The 13411-nt window shown below is 37.3% G+C and overlaps 1 protein-coding gene across 8 annotated transcripts in view; it reads left to right on the forward strand.

Moving 5' to 3' along the window:
• MARCHF8 (membrane associated ring-CH-type finger 8) overlaps positions 1-13411 on the forward strand; it is a 125260-nt gene that overhangs the window by 13957 nt on the left and 97892 nt on the right. For 2 of the 8 annotated variants that reach the window (XM_019813523.2, XM_019813519.2), the window contains exon 2: positions 8393-8454. The exons of the other annotated variants lie outside the window; for them this stretch is intronic. The gene's annotated coding sequence lies outside the window, so the exon portion shown is untranslated. The remainder of the gene's footprint in view (positions 1-8392; positions 8455-13411) is intronic. 8 annotated transcript variants of the gene reach the window in all.

Here is a 13411-nt window from a genome sequence, read left to right on the forward strand (position 1 = left end):
AGTCAATTCAGAGTACAAATAACCAGATTTATTTTTGAGAGATACTTTATTGCTTACCCGCCTCTATACCTCTATCTTGTTTCAGTGGAAGCCATCTGTAATGTCACACTATAATCTGATCTTCTCTGAGTTTCTTTCTTTCTTGTAATACCTTTTGCTAGAAATAGCCACTAGGAACCAGTACACACTGTAGTTTTCAATTTGCAGATTTTTGCCCCATAGAGCTTAAAGTTCATCAGGAGTGTGGTTTGCCTTCTGAGTTACAGCCAGTCAGCAGAGTTCCTAAATATTTTACATTGCATAAAGTGGATCATCATCTTTTCATTCTATAGTATGAAGTTCCTCATTGCCTGCAAAGCGATGACTAAGTAAATAGAAGTTATTTAGGTTTGTGTTAATGATAGCACCCTACTTCCGGTAGCAGTTTCTGGTTGAGGATGTGTCCAGTGGACCAGTTGTTTTATTTACAGACTTTTATTGTATCTGTTTGGCCTGTTGCTTGCTCCCACTCATAACATGAAGTGTGAGCCCCTTGATGTTTTATAGGCAAATTACTTCATTTTGTGTCTTTATCCATCATTGCATGTATTTTACATTGTGGCTTTCTCCATCTTGCTAGGTTATTAATATTTCCATATTTTCTGTCTTCAAAAACATGTTAAAATCTCTCATTTGCAGACTTATTTAAAATATCTTTTTTTCTTTAAATTAAAATTTTCATTTTGAGGTAACTAGGTGTATATGCAGTTGTAAGGGATCCTGTCTAACCTTTATTTAGTTTCCCCCAGAATTAACATCTGGTAAAGTTAACAGTACACTGTCAGGAGCAGGACATTGACATTGTTACAGTCAAGATGCAGAATATTTCCATTTCCACAGGGATCCCTCATGTTGCCCTTTTTATAGTTATACTCACTTCTTCCCACTCTCACTGCTTTCTTAACCCCTGGCAACCATTAATATGTTCTCCCATTGCAGTAATTTGTCTTTCTTAAGAATGTTATATAAATGAAATTATGACCTTTTTGAATTGGCATTCTCTGGAGATTCATCCTGATTGTTGCGTGTCCAAATAGTTCCTTTTTATTCCTTTTTTATTGCTGAGTAGTATTCTGTGGTATGTACCATAGATGTACCATAATTTGGTACATCTTCTTGTACTGTAATTTGTTTGATCATTTACCTACTAAAGGACATCTGGTTGAATAAAGCTAATTCAGGCATTTGTGTGCAGGTTTTTGCATGACCAAATTACTTCATTTCTCTGGGATAAATGTCCTGGGTTACAATTGATGGGTTGTATGATAATCACAAGTTTAGTTTGTTTTTTTTTTTTTAACTTTATTTATTTATTTTGACAGAGAGAGAGAGAGAGAGAGAGAGAGCAAGCGCGCATGCACATGGGAGGGGCAGAGAGAGCGGGAGAAAGAAGAATCCCAAGCAGGTGCCGCACTGCCAGCACAGAGCCTGATGCAGGGCCCAAACCCATGAACCATGAGATCATGACCTGAGCTGAAACCAAAAGCCAGACACTCAACTGACCGAGCCATCCAGGCGCCCCCACACATTTAGGTTTTTTTGTTTGTTTGGTTTTTGTTTGTTTGTTTTTTAATGTTCATTTTTTGAGGGGGGGAGAGAGAGAGACAGAGTGCAAGTGGGGGAGGGGCAGAGAGAGAGGGAGACACAGAATCTGAAGCAGGCTCCAGGCTCTGAGCTATCGGCACAGACCGCGATGCAGGGCTTGAACTCACGAATGGTGAGATCATGACCTGGCCCAAGTAGGGTGGCCAAGTAGGGAGCCACCCAGGCGCTCCACCCCCTGCACTTAGTTTTTAAAGAAATTTTCAAAGTGTTTCCAGAGTGGATGTATCATTTTATATTCCTCCCAGTAATATAAGGGTGGTCCAGTTTCTCCTTAGCCTTGCCTATATTTGGGTGTTGGAACCATTTTTTATTTTATTTTATACCTATTATAGGTATGTGGTGATGTTTCATGGTGATTTTAATTTGCATTTCCCTAATGGCTAATGAGGTTGAATATCTTTTCATATGCTCTTTGCTACCATATATCCTCTCAGTGAAAGTCTTTTCATGTCTTTTGCCTTTTTGTTTTATTTGTTTTTAATTTGCATCCAAGTTAGTTAGCATATAGTGCAATAATGATTTCAGGAATAGATTCCAGTGATTCATCCCCTATGAATCATCCCCAGTGCTCATCCCAACAAGTGTCTTCCTTAATGTCCCTTACCCGTTTAGCCCATCCCCCCCTCCTACAACCCCTCCAGCAACCCTCAGTTTGTTCTCTATATTTAAGAGTCTCTTAAATGTTTTGTCTCCCTCCCTGTTTTTATATTATTTTTGCTTCTCTTCCCTTATGTTTATCTGTTTTGTGTCTTAAATTCCACATATGAGTGAAGTCATATGATATTTGTCTTTCTCTGACTAATTTTGCTTAGCATAATACTCTCTAGTTCCATCCACGTTGTTGCAAATTGGTTTTGCTTTTTTTCTAATTGGATTTTTTAAATTGAGTTTGACAGTTGCTTATATATTCTGGATACTAGTTCTTTGTCAGATATGTGCTTTGTAAATACTTTCTTCCAGTCTGTAGTTTTTCCTTTCACGCTTTGCAGAGCAAAAGTTTTTACATTTATGCAATCCAGTTAGTAAATTTTTCTACTCGGGGATCATGACTTTAGTGTCAGGTTTAAGATCTCTTTGCCTAATCCTAAATCCTAGAGATTTTCTTCTATGCTTTTTTTTCCTCCCTAAAAGTTTTATAGTTTTATGTTATACATGTACATCCATAAACTGTTGAGTTAATAATTGTATAATGTGTGAAACTTAGGTCGAGGTTTATTATTTTTTTTCCTGTTGCTCTGGTACTATTTGTTGAAAAGCTGCCTTTCCTCCATTGAACTGCTTTATCAAAAATCATTTGGGCATATTTGTGTGGGTGTGTTTATGCGTTCTTTCTCCTGTACCATTGATCTGTATGTCTGTTCCTCTGCCAATAGCACATGGTCTTGATTATGGTAACTCTGTAATTAAAGTCTTGAAATCAGTAGACTGGTTTCTCCCATTCTGTTTTTTTCTTTCAAAAGTGTTTTGGCTATTGTAAATCTTTTGTTTTTCCATATACATTTAAAAATAATCTTGTCTATATATACTAAAAATCTTGGTGAGATTTTGATAGGAATTTTGTAAAACTTGTTTATTAACTAGGGAAGAGTAGACATCTTCACTCTGTTGAGTTCTAGTCCATGTATTCAGTATGTGTCTTTATTAATTATCTAATTTCTTTTATCAGCATTTTATCCTTTTCAGCATAAAAGATCTTTGTTTTACACCTAAGTATGCATTTTTTTATGATTATAAATGTTGTTTTATTTTTAATTTGTGTCTTTGTTTTCATTTCTAGTATGTACAAATAATTTTAGTAATGTTTATCTTATATCCCGCAATATTGCTGAACTTGCTTACTATGGGACTTTTTTGGTAGATTCCTTGGGATTTTTTATATAGACAATCAGGCCAACTGCAATAGGTACAGTTTTATTTCTTACTTTCTAGTCTGCGTGCTTTTTATTTCATTTTCTTGCCTTATTGCAGTGGTTAGAACTACCAGCACCATGTGAAACAAGAGTTGCCTTTTCCCCAGTCTTATGGGGAAATCAGTTGGTCTTTTATCATTAAATGTCATTTTAGGTGTAGGGTTTTTTTAATGTTTTGGTTTTTGGGGTTTTTTTTGGTTTTGGTTTTGGCAGATGCTTTTTATCAAATTAAGGAAATTTTTTACTTATTTTCCTGAGAGTTTTTATCATGAACAGGTGTTGAATTTTGTCAGATGTTTTTTCTGCATTCATTGATATGATCATGTGATTTTATTCATTAGCCTCTTTTTAAAAAAAAAAAAAATTTAATGTTTATTTCTGAGGCAGAGAGAGACAGAGCATGAGTGGGGGAGGGTCAGAGAGAGGGAGACACAGAATCAGAAGCAGGCTCCAGGCTCTGAGGTGGCAGCACAGAGCCCGACGCGGGGCTCGAACTCATAAACCGTGAGATCATGGCCTGAGCCGAAGTTGGTCGCTCAACTGACTGAGCCACCCAGGCTCCCCAAGCTTCTTAATGTTGTATATCAACATTATAGATTTCAAAAATTTAGCAAATCTTATATCCTTGGAATAAACTTCATTTGGTCGTGGCTTATAATTCTTTTTATATTTGCTGAACTCTATTTGTCAGTACTTTGTTAAAGTTCTCTTTCTCTTCTGTTCAGAGAACATCATGTAGCCATTCCATTCTTTTAGAGTACATGTGCTAGTGACACATTTTCATAGTTTCATTTCAGGATGTCTTGATTTTCCTTTTCTCTCTGAAGGATATTTTTGTTGGATATAGGGTTCTAAGGTGATAGTTCTTTTCTTTCAGCCATTGAAAAGGTGTTGTGTCTCTTTCTGGCCTCTGTGGTTTCTGATGAAAAATTTGCTATCATTTAAATGATTTTTCCCTTGTAGGAAAAATCTCTCACTGCGTTCTCACTGCTCTCTCACTGTTTTCAAAATGTTTTCTCTTTTTGTAGTGTTCAAAAATTTGACTATGACATATCTTGGTGAGGAGTCTTTAGGATTATCCTATTTAGAGTTTGCTCAGAATCTTGAGTCTATAAGTATATACATCTGTGAAATTTGGGAATGAATTTTCAGCCGTTATTTCAAGTGCTTTTTCAGCCTGACACTCTGTGATGACATGATTATTAGCTTTTTAGTAACAGTCCTACAGGTACCTGAAACTCTATTCATTTTTCTTTTTCAGTCAGCTTTTTCTCTGTCATTCAAACTGGGTAGTTTCTATTGTTCTGTCTTCTGGTTCACTGACTTTTCTCTGTCCCCACCATTCTGATCTTGAGTCCATCTATTGATTTTTGTATTTTGGTAATTATATTTTTCAGTTCTGAAATTGCCTTTTGGTTTTTCATTATATTCTATATTTCTTTGCTGAGACTTTGTTTTTTTTTTTTTGACTGAGGCATAGCAATGGTGGGGATGAAAGTCCCAGCTAGTTAACTTGGCTTTTTCTAATACCATCCTGATGGGGATACTGGGATGCTTTGTTACATCTTGGTGGGAGTGGAAATCTAGTCTACCTTCTGTCTTTGCTGGACTGGGTAGGAGTGTAGCTGCAGTTTTTTTCTGTGGTGTTTGGCTGGAGTAAGAGGTCTAAAAGTTTTATTGTCTTAAAGTTTTTTTTTTTTTTTTTATCTTTCTGGACTTACCCTTTTCTGGTTGTTGGGTTCGAAAGAGCTGGCTTTTCTTGGGGCTTTATTTTGGTCTGTACCCCTTGGTGTTTCTGAATTGCCAATTCTTCAACTGTAAGTTTGGGTTGTGTGAAGCAAAAAGAAAACACAGGAAACCCAACACTATGTTGTTCCTTGAATCTTGAGGTTCCTATCTGGTTTATCTTCTTCTCTGCCTTTCAGCATCTTATATTTGTTTTATATTATAATGTCCAGGGTTTTTAGTTGTATATAGTGGGGACAGGTAGGGAAAAGAATATTTATTCTATCTTCCCAGAAATGTAAGCTTCTTTTTTAAAAGTTGCATCACTGTCATTTTAATAGAGTCTTGATGGAAGAGGAGCTAATCTTAAATATTTAATCCATATTTTTATTACTTATTTATGTTTTATTACATTAGTATGAATTAGGCAGATGTAATATTTTATTTGCCTAGTGCTTGTTTTGTTTATGGCACACAATCTTAATTTGGGAGAGTCTTTGAGAAATGGTTGAGAGCATAGAACTCTGCTTGCCTAAGGCTTCTCAAAAAGCTCCATTCTGTCAATGGACTGCTTCTGTGTAACCCAAGAAAGATTAGATTGCTTTTAGGTGAATCTCTTCAGGGTAGTTGATGTAGATGATGATACTTTAATACCATAACCTGATTTTTAAGTTAAAATGACATTTTAGGGGCGCCTGGGTGGCCCAGTTGGTTAAGCATCCGACTTTGGCTCAGGTCATGTTCTCACGGCTCGTGGGTTCGAGCCCCGCGTTGGTCTCTGTGCTGACAGCTCAGAGCCTGGAGCCTGCTTTGGATTCTGTGTGTGTCTCTCTCTGCCCCTCCTCCACTCATGCTCTGTCTCTCTCTCTCAAAAATAAATAAATGTTACAGAGCGTGAGTGGAGGAGGGGCAGAGAGAGACACACACAGAATCCAAAGCAGGCTCCAGGCTCTGAGCTGTCAGCACAGAGACCAACGCGGGGCTCGAACCCACGAGCCGTGAGAACATGACCTGAGCCAAAGTCGGATGCTTAACCAACTGGGCCACCCACGCACTCCAAACATTACAAAAATTAAAAAAAAATAAAATGACATGCCAGGAATACTGGCATAATATATCATTTAAATTTATAGCTTATCAATTATAATCCTTATGCTGTAATCCTTTACATTTATCATGAATTTTTAAAGAATAATTTTAATATGTTCTTAGGAAGGATAACTTTTATATTAAGTTCTATCAAAGCATTAAAATTTTAAAGAATTACTGGAAGTCTTAAGTTTATTAATTCAGATGAGATAATGTTAGAGATGTTCTAGTACTTACTCAGGTAGCATCGTTAAGAATATGGCCCTGGAGCCAGCTGCAGTGCTTACTGTATTACCTTGGGCCTGGGTTTTCCATGCATCTAGTGGGGATGATAACAGTTATACTATTTCATAGGGTGTTTCTGACAATGTGAGGTGTGAAGTTTTTTTTTTAACTTGTTAAACTGAAAGTTATTTTTTTTATCATAAAACTTTAAAGAAATTATGTCAATTCTGTTACTTAACACAGCATATTTTGCAACTTTGTATAGTTCTGAGAGCATTAGGCGTAAGAGTTAGGAAACCTGAGTTCCACTCCCGACTTTCTTTAAATAACTGCCTGACCTCTGGCAAGCAAGCAACCTTGCTTTTTCTCTGCCTTACTTTATTCATTTATAAAAGTGGGTTTGGGTTTGAACTGGTTGATCTCTAAGATTGCTTCTAACTCTTCTATTTTGTTTGTTTGTTTTTTGTCTCTCACTGAATCGTAATCAAGCTAGCTATAACACAGTTCATGAGGAGAGCATATTTTATAGCCTGGAGAAGAAAAGAAAAAGGCTTGGGATGGGGAGGGTATGATAATCTTACAGAAACAGTAAGGGCTGATGGATCAATAATTAGGTTTGTTTCACTGATTCTAACCTAGGGCAAAACTGACACTTGTAGATGGAAGGGAAGAGCTCTTGACTCAGCATAATGGACACATTTCTAACAGATACTCCTGTCCAACTTTGAAATGGGCCACCTTAAGTCCTTCCTAACACTGAAAGGACAAAGGCCAAGTTCAGACCGGCAAATGATGCTTCAGAGTCAGGTCAAAGTGATTTATACCTCAGCCAGGGATACTGCTGGATAACTTCTGTAACCTTCTGGCCTCCCATGGGTGGAAATCGTGACATGTTAAAGTTGTTATAAAATAATAAAGAAAAGCCATATTGTAGTCTGGCAGAGTGGTCACAGACTTTAACTGAATTATAACAATGACATTCATATTCGAAATTCTTTTCTATCTGCAGTTTTTTTTTTTTTTTCTTTTGGTAGAGTGTAGACCAAGTGTTATTTGTTCTCAGTTTTGAAAATGTCATTCCTAGGGCACCTGGGTGGTTCAGTCAGTTGAGCATCCGACTTCGGCTCAGGTCATGATCTTCTGGTCTTTGAGTTCGAGCCCTGCATCGGGCTCTGTGCTGACAGCTCAGAGCCTGGAGCCTGTTTCCGATTCTGTGTCTCCCCCTCTCTCTGCCCCTCCACCACTCGTGCTCTGTCTCTCTCAAAAACTAAATAAACATAAAAAAATTAAAAAAAAAAAGTCATTCCTCCTAAGTCTTGTGTAGTTTTTTGATGATTCATGTGGGTAGAGCAGAACTGTTGTTTTCTTTGTTCTGACTGATCTGTGAATGTTTGCCACTTTTTTTAAGTGTATTTATTTATTTTGAGAGAGAGCAAGTTTGAGCGGGGGAGGGGCAGAGAGAAAGGGAGAGAGGAAGAATCCCAACTGCTAACAGAGAGAGAATTTGCCAACAGCACAGAGCCCTACGTGGGGCCTGATCCCATGAACTGTGAGATCATGACCTGAGCCAAAATCAAGAGTCAGACGTTTAACCCACTGAGTCACCCAGGCACCCCGCTATTTTCTTTCTTTCTTTTTTTTTTTTTTCTTCTGAAGCTAAGCAGGGAACTTTGAGTTTGGGTTCTTAGATCTTGTTGAGATCTGCAGCTAAAGTTGTCATTGTGTCAGTGCATTGCCAACTTCTCTAGAGAGGTTTACCAGTCTGGATGGGCAATTTTGATAGTATTATCTTCTTACAGTTTCTGCTATGAAGTAGTCTTTGAAGAAATATACGTGGAGGAGCAAGCCCTTGGGGAAAAAGGTATTCTTACTACATTTTTAAAATTATCATGCTCTTTTTCCTATTTCCTAAGGTAGAATTTTGGTCACCGAAGGAACAGTTCTCTCACCCTGACTTAGCATCTTGTTGAGGAAGTTGTGTGTGTGTATGTACGTTTCCTAACCTACCTCAGGTTTCCTTTACCCACTGAGTGCTGTTTTCCTTCTAAGTTGGGATTAGGCTGTACTAGTGGATAAATCAATTTACAGCAGGTGTCTCAGTGTTAGCACTAATGAGGTTTGGGGCTGCATACTTCTTTGTTGTGGGTGGCTGTCCTGTACATTACGGGATATTTAGCAGCATCCCTGCTCTCTTCTTACTAGATGCCAATAACACTACCACAGTTATGGCAATCAAAAATATCTCCAAAAGTCCCCTGGGTGGCAGAATTGCTCGGGCCGAGAACCACTGACTTATGGATGCTTCTCAGCCAGCCCTCTGCCACAGCTGTGGTCATCCTACTCCCATCTGGTTTCTCCATGTTGCTAGCCTTGCTCACGGTCTCCTCCCCTTGGCTGTGCTCTGCTCAGCTCAGCTAATTAGGTGGAAAGTTGCCAAGTGGAAGGTGGGGAGTAGGGCAGAGGTAGTGGAGTCCATGGGGAATAGGTCAGAGTTGGAGTTAAGGTGTGGCCCTGGGTAGTGGCTGATCACTGCAACACACAGATGGTGTGTTTTTTAGTGGCAGCTAATGATTAGACTTAAAAACAAATGTTCTCTGACATGAAAGTGAGCTGAAGTGACACTGGTATCAGGCTCATCAGGTATGTGATGTCAATGCTATCTGAAGCCTGCCCTGGGAGTCTGGGGTTTTGAAAGAAAGCTTCAGGGATGTTCTCTCTTTAATGTTTTTATTTGAAAGAAACAAAGGAGAGAAACTGCTTCTCGATGAACTTCCGTGTTCAATTTTAATTTCATTTTTGAGGTAAATTAAATAGTTAGAGTTAATAGTTTTTTGGGTTTTTTTTTTACATAGGTGAGAGAATTTGTACATAAGAAGCAGCAAATGTTTAATGAGTGCAATTAGGGATGGTGACCTGTCTTTAAGAAAGGACGAGTGCTGAAAGAGCAAGGCTGGTAACCATGTAAGGAGCAGTAGCTCTGTCTTGGGTGGGGGCAGTGAAGGGTGGGCAAGGAGAACGCCCATAGATAAACTTGAGACTTGGAACAGGTGTTCACAGTCCTTGCTTATATATTTAGACAATTAGTGTTTGTTGTTAGTACTTTTATTCTGTGCTTTATGAATTTTTTTTTTTTTTTTTTTTTTTTACCTAGTCAGGGTCATCCTGAATGCCTGTTTTTATAAACTTATTCCCTCTTTAAAAAAAAAAATTATTTATTTTGCATGTGAGCGGGGGAGGGGCAGAGAGAGAGGGACAGAAAGAATCTCAAGCTGGTTCCAGCTGTCAGTGCAAAGATTTGGGGCTCAATCCCGCCCACCGTAAAATCATAACCTGAGCCGAAATTCAGAGTTGGATGCTTAACTGACTGAGCCATCCAGACACCCCTTTATAAACTTTATTCTCTTAACATTCATTGCTCAACATTCCCCATTTTTGGGCGTCTGGGTGACTCAGTTGGTTAGGTGTCCATCTTCGGCTCAGGTCATGATCTCACGGTTTGTGACTTTGAGCCCCACATTGGATTCTCTGCTCCCAGCTTAGAGCCTGCTTCAGAATCCTCTGTCCCCCTCTCTCTCTGTGCTCCTCCCCTGCTCACTTTCTCTCTCTCAAAAATGAATAAACATTAAAAAAATATTTTTAAAAAAATTTCCATTTTTAATAACTTTTAATGACTGCATATTGCATTTATGGTTGTATCTTAATTATTTAGCCATTTTTCTGTTGTTGAACATATAGCTTGCTTCAAAGAATTTTGCTACTGTAAATATCCTTTGGTGTATATCTTCGGGCATGCATTTTAAATCCACAGTTCAGATGATTTCTTCATGATAGTGTCATGAGCTAGAATCACTGGGTGAGATGGTGTGGATATTTTTAAGGCTGTTGATTTATATTACTGAACTGCTTTGCTTTACTGAAAGTTTTTTTTTTTTTTTTGAAAGGTTCTAATTAACACTCTCACTAGCAGGGTTTTGAGTGGCCATTTTAAGGCATCCTTGCCAACTATTTAAGAGATGGAAAACATCTTGTGTTTCTTTGCCTATTTAAATTGTTAGCAAAGTGGCAAAGTTGATGTTTTTTTCTTTTTCCTTTAAAAGTTTATTAGTTTCTTTTGTAAATCAGTGGTATGTATCCTTTCCCATTAGTCTTTTGTTACTTTTTTTATTCCTTTATGAGGTTTCTTTATATATTATAGGAAGTAACCTTTTCTGTCATATTTGTCAAAACATTTTTCAGTTTTTCAGTTATATCTTTTATGTTATGTGTTACTTTTTTTATATGATTTTTAACTTCTAGAAATATAAGAATACAAAGAATGACCACACATCTTTTATCAAGATTCCCCCATTGTTTGTATTTTATCCCATTAGCTTTATCATGTTCTCTCTATGCATATATGTAAATGCATGTTTTTCTGATTAATTTTAGTCTAATATGTATGTTTCTTAAGAATCACGGCATTCTCTTAAAATTTTTTTTTAATGTTTATTTATTTTTGAGAGGGGGGGGGAAGGGGAAGAGAGAGAGAGAGAGACACAGAATCTGAATCAGGCTCCAGGCTCTGAGCTCTGAAAAGCACAGAGCCCTACATGGGGCTGGAACTCACGAACTGCAAGATCATGACCTGAGCTGAAGTCGGATGCTTAAGCCAACTGAGCCACTCAGGCGCCCCCGCCCCAGGGCATCCTCTTATGTAACTACAGGAAAATATTAGTCAGGAAACTTAATAATTGGTACAGTATTGTTACCTAATTCACAGTTCATACTGCATTTTGAACAATTGTCTCTATAATGTCCTTTATCGTTCTTTTGTTTTCCCTGCCCAGTATGCAATTCAAAATCACACTGGAGTTTTTTTTTTTTTTTTTTTTTTATCTGCATGCATCATTTTTATTGCCTTTGCCAAGAATTATGTGACCATATGCCAAAACTAACACAGCCATTTGGAATGGGTGGAGATTGCGAACTCTTGTCCTTACAGTGTGGACACATGCTGTCCCTGTTTAGATGATATAAAAATACCAAGTTGGTTTAGTCGATAAAGTGAACTGTGATGTAAATGATAGTTAATAAGTCAAGCTGCCTGAACAAAATACTGTGAGATAGCTGAGTTATCGACATTGCTGGAATATGGGATGATAGTGAGCTCATGTTTTTTTAGTCTCCTTTAATCTGGAGTATTTCAACCTGTCTTTGTCATTCTTGACATTGAATTTTTGAAAAGTACAAACCAGTTATTTTCTAGAGTGTCCCTCAATTTATGCTTATCTGAAGTTTCCTCATGATTAGATTCAGATTATACATTTTAGACAGGGAAAACACAAAAGAACAAAAAAACTTTATTTTTCTCAGTGCATCGTATTAGGAGCCACTTGATGATAGTTTCAGTATTGGTGAGAAAATTGAAAACTTGGTTTAGTTGCTGTCTGCTAGATTTTTCCACTGTCAGGATACACTTTTTCCCTTTGAGGTTAATAATTATTGACACTTTGTGAATACCATGTTCCTCATCAAGCTTTTACCCACTGGTTTTAGCATCCAGTGATTTTCCAACTCCATACCTCCTTCTGTATTTATTGACATTCTGCTATAAAGAAGAGCTTTCCTTCTTTCCTCCACCCCTCATTTATTTGGTTGCTTACTTGAGTGAGTCATAGCTATATTCGTATTTAGTGGCCTATAACTTACTACTCTAATTATTTGGATACTCTAATTGTTCTGGATTTGGTCCATGTGAACCTTTTCCAATTGATGCCATTGTTCTTGCTATATGTCCACAATTCTTTGAGTACTTATTTGCTTTCTGGTATGACAAGACTCTCTGGGCTCATTTTTTGTGCCTCAGCCTTCAAACTTTTCTCCAAGGAAAAGTGGGGAACAAGATTTGGGCGTGTGATGTACTTACTGCAACTAGTGGGTTGTTACTTCTAGTCCCTTTTAATGGACAGAGCCAGGATATGTTTGTGGGTGTATACACACACATGCACACATATATCTGTATTCTTTACTTATGCATCTATGTATATGCGTGTATATATATTAAAAACAGATTTATGTTGATACTGACAGTATTATCCAACACCATGAGGGTACATTCTAGTGTTCCTGCATATATTGAATTCTGTGAAATGCTTTTGCATCTTGCTTTCAGTCATGGTGCAAAGATATTCTCCTAAGTTTATTTTTAGGAATTTTGTAGTTTTGGCTTTTAGTTTTGATTTGTGATCCATCTCAAATTATTTTTTGTTTATGGTGTGAGATAGGGATTGAAGTTTATCTTTTTGTTCTGATGTGGATATCCAGTTCCTCTAGCACCATTTGTTGAAAAGGCTTTCTTTCTCTTCCCCCATTGAATTGCTTTGGTGCCTCTTTTAAAAATCAGTTGACCATATAAGTGTGTTCCTGGTGTGATTTGTTTGTCCTTAGACCAGAACCATAGTTTGATGATTACTGAGCTTTATAAGTCTAGATGTGTAAGTCCTTCAACTTTATTCTTTTTCAAGATTGTTTTGCCTGTTGTAGATCTTTTTCATTTCCATATAAATTTTAGAATCAAATGGCCGATTTCTGTAAGATGCCTGGTAGGAATGTGAATGGAATCCTCATTTGGGCAGAATCAACATCTTTTCAGTCTGAATCTTCCAAATTACAAACAAGGTATATGTCTCTATTTATTTAGATACTTAATTTTTCTCAGTATATTTTAGTTTTCAGTATATGGGGCATGCATGACTTTTGTTAAAATTTTTCGTAGTTACTGTGCTTTTGACATTATTTTAAGATAAATTTTTAACATTTTATTTTTGTTTTGCTGCTAG

The sequence above is a fragment of the Felis catus genome, chromosome D2 (genome assembly GCF_018350175.1).
Source record: "Felis catus isolate Fca126 chromosome D2, F.catus_Fca126_mat1.0, whole genome shotgun sequence".
Lineage (NCBI taxonomy): Eukaryota > Metazoa > Chordata > Mammalia > Carnivora > Felidae > Felis > Felis catus.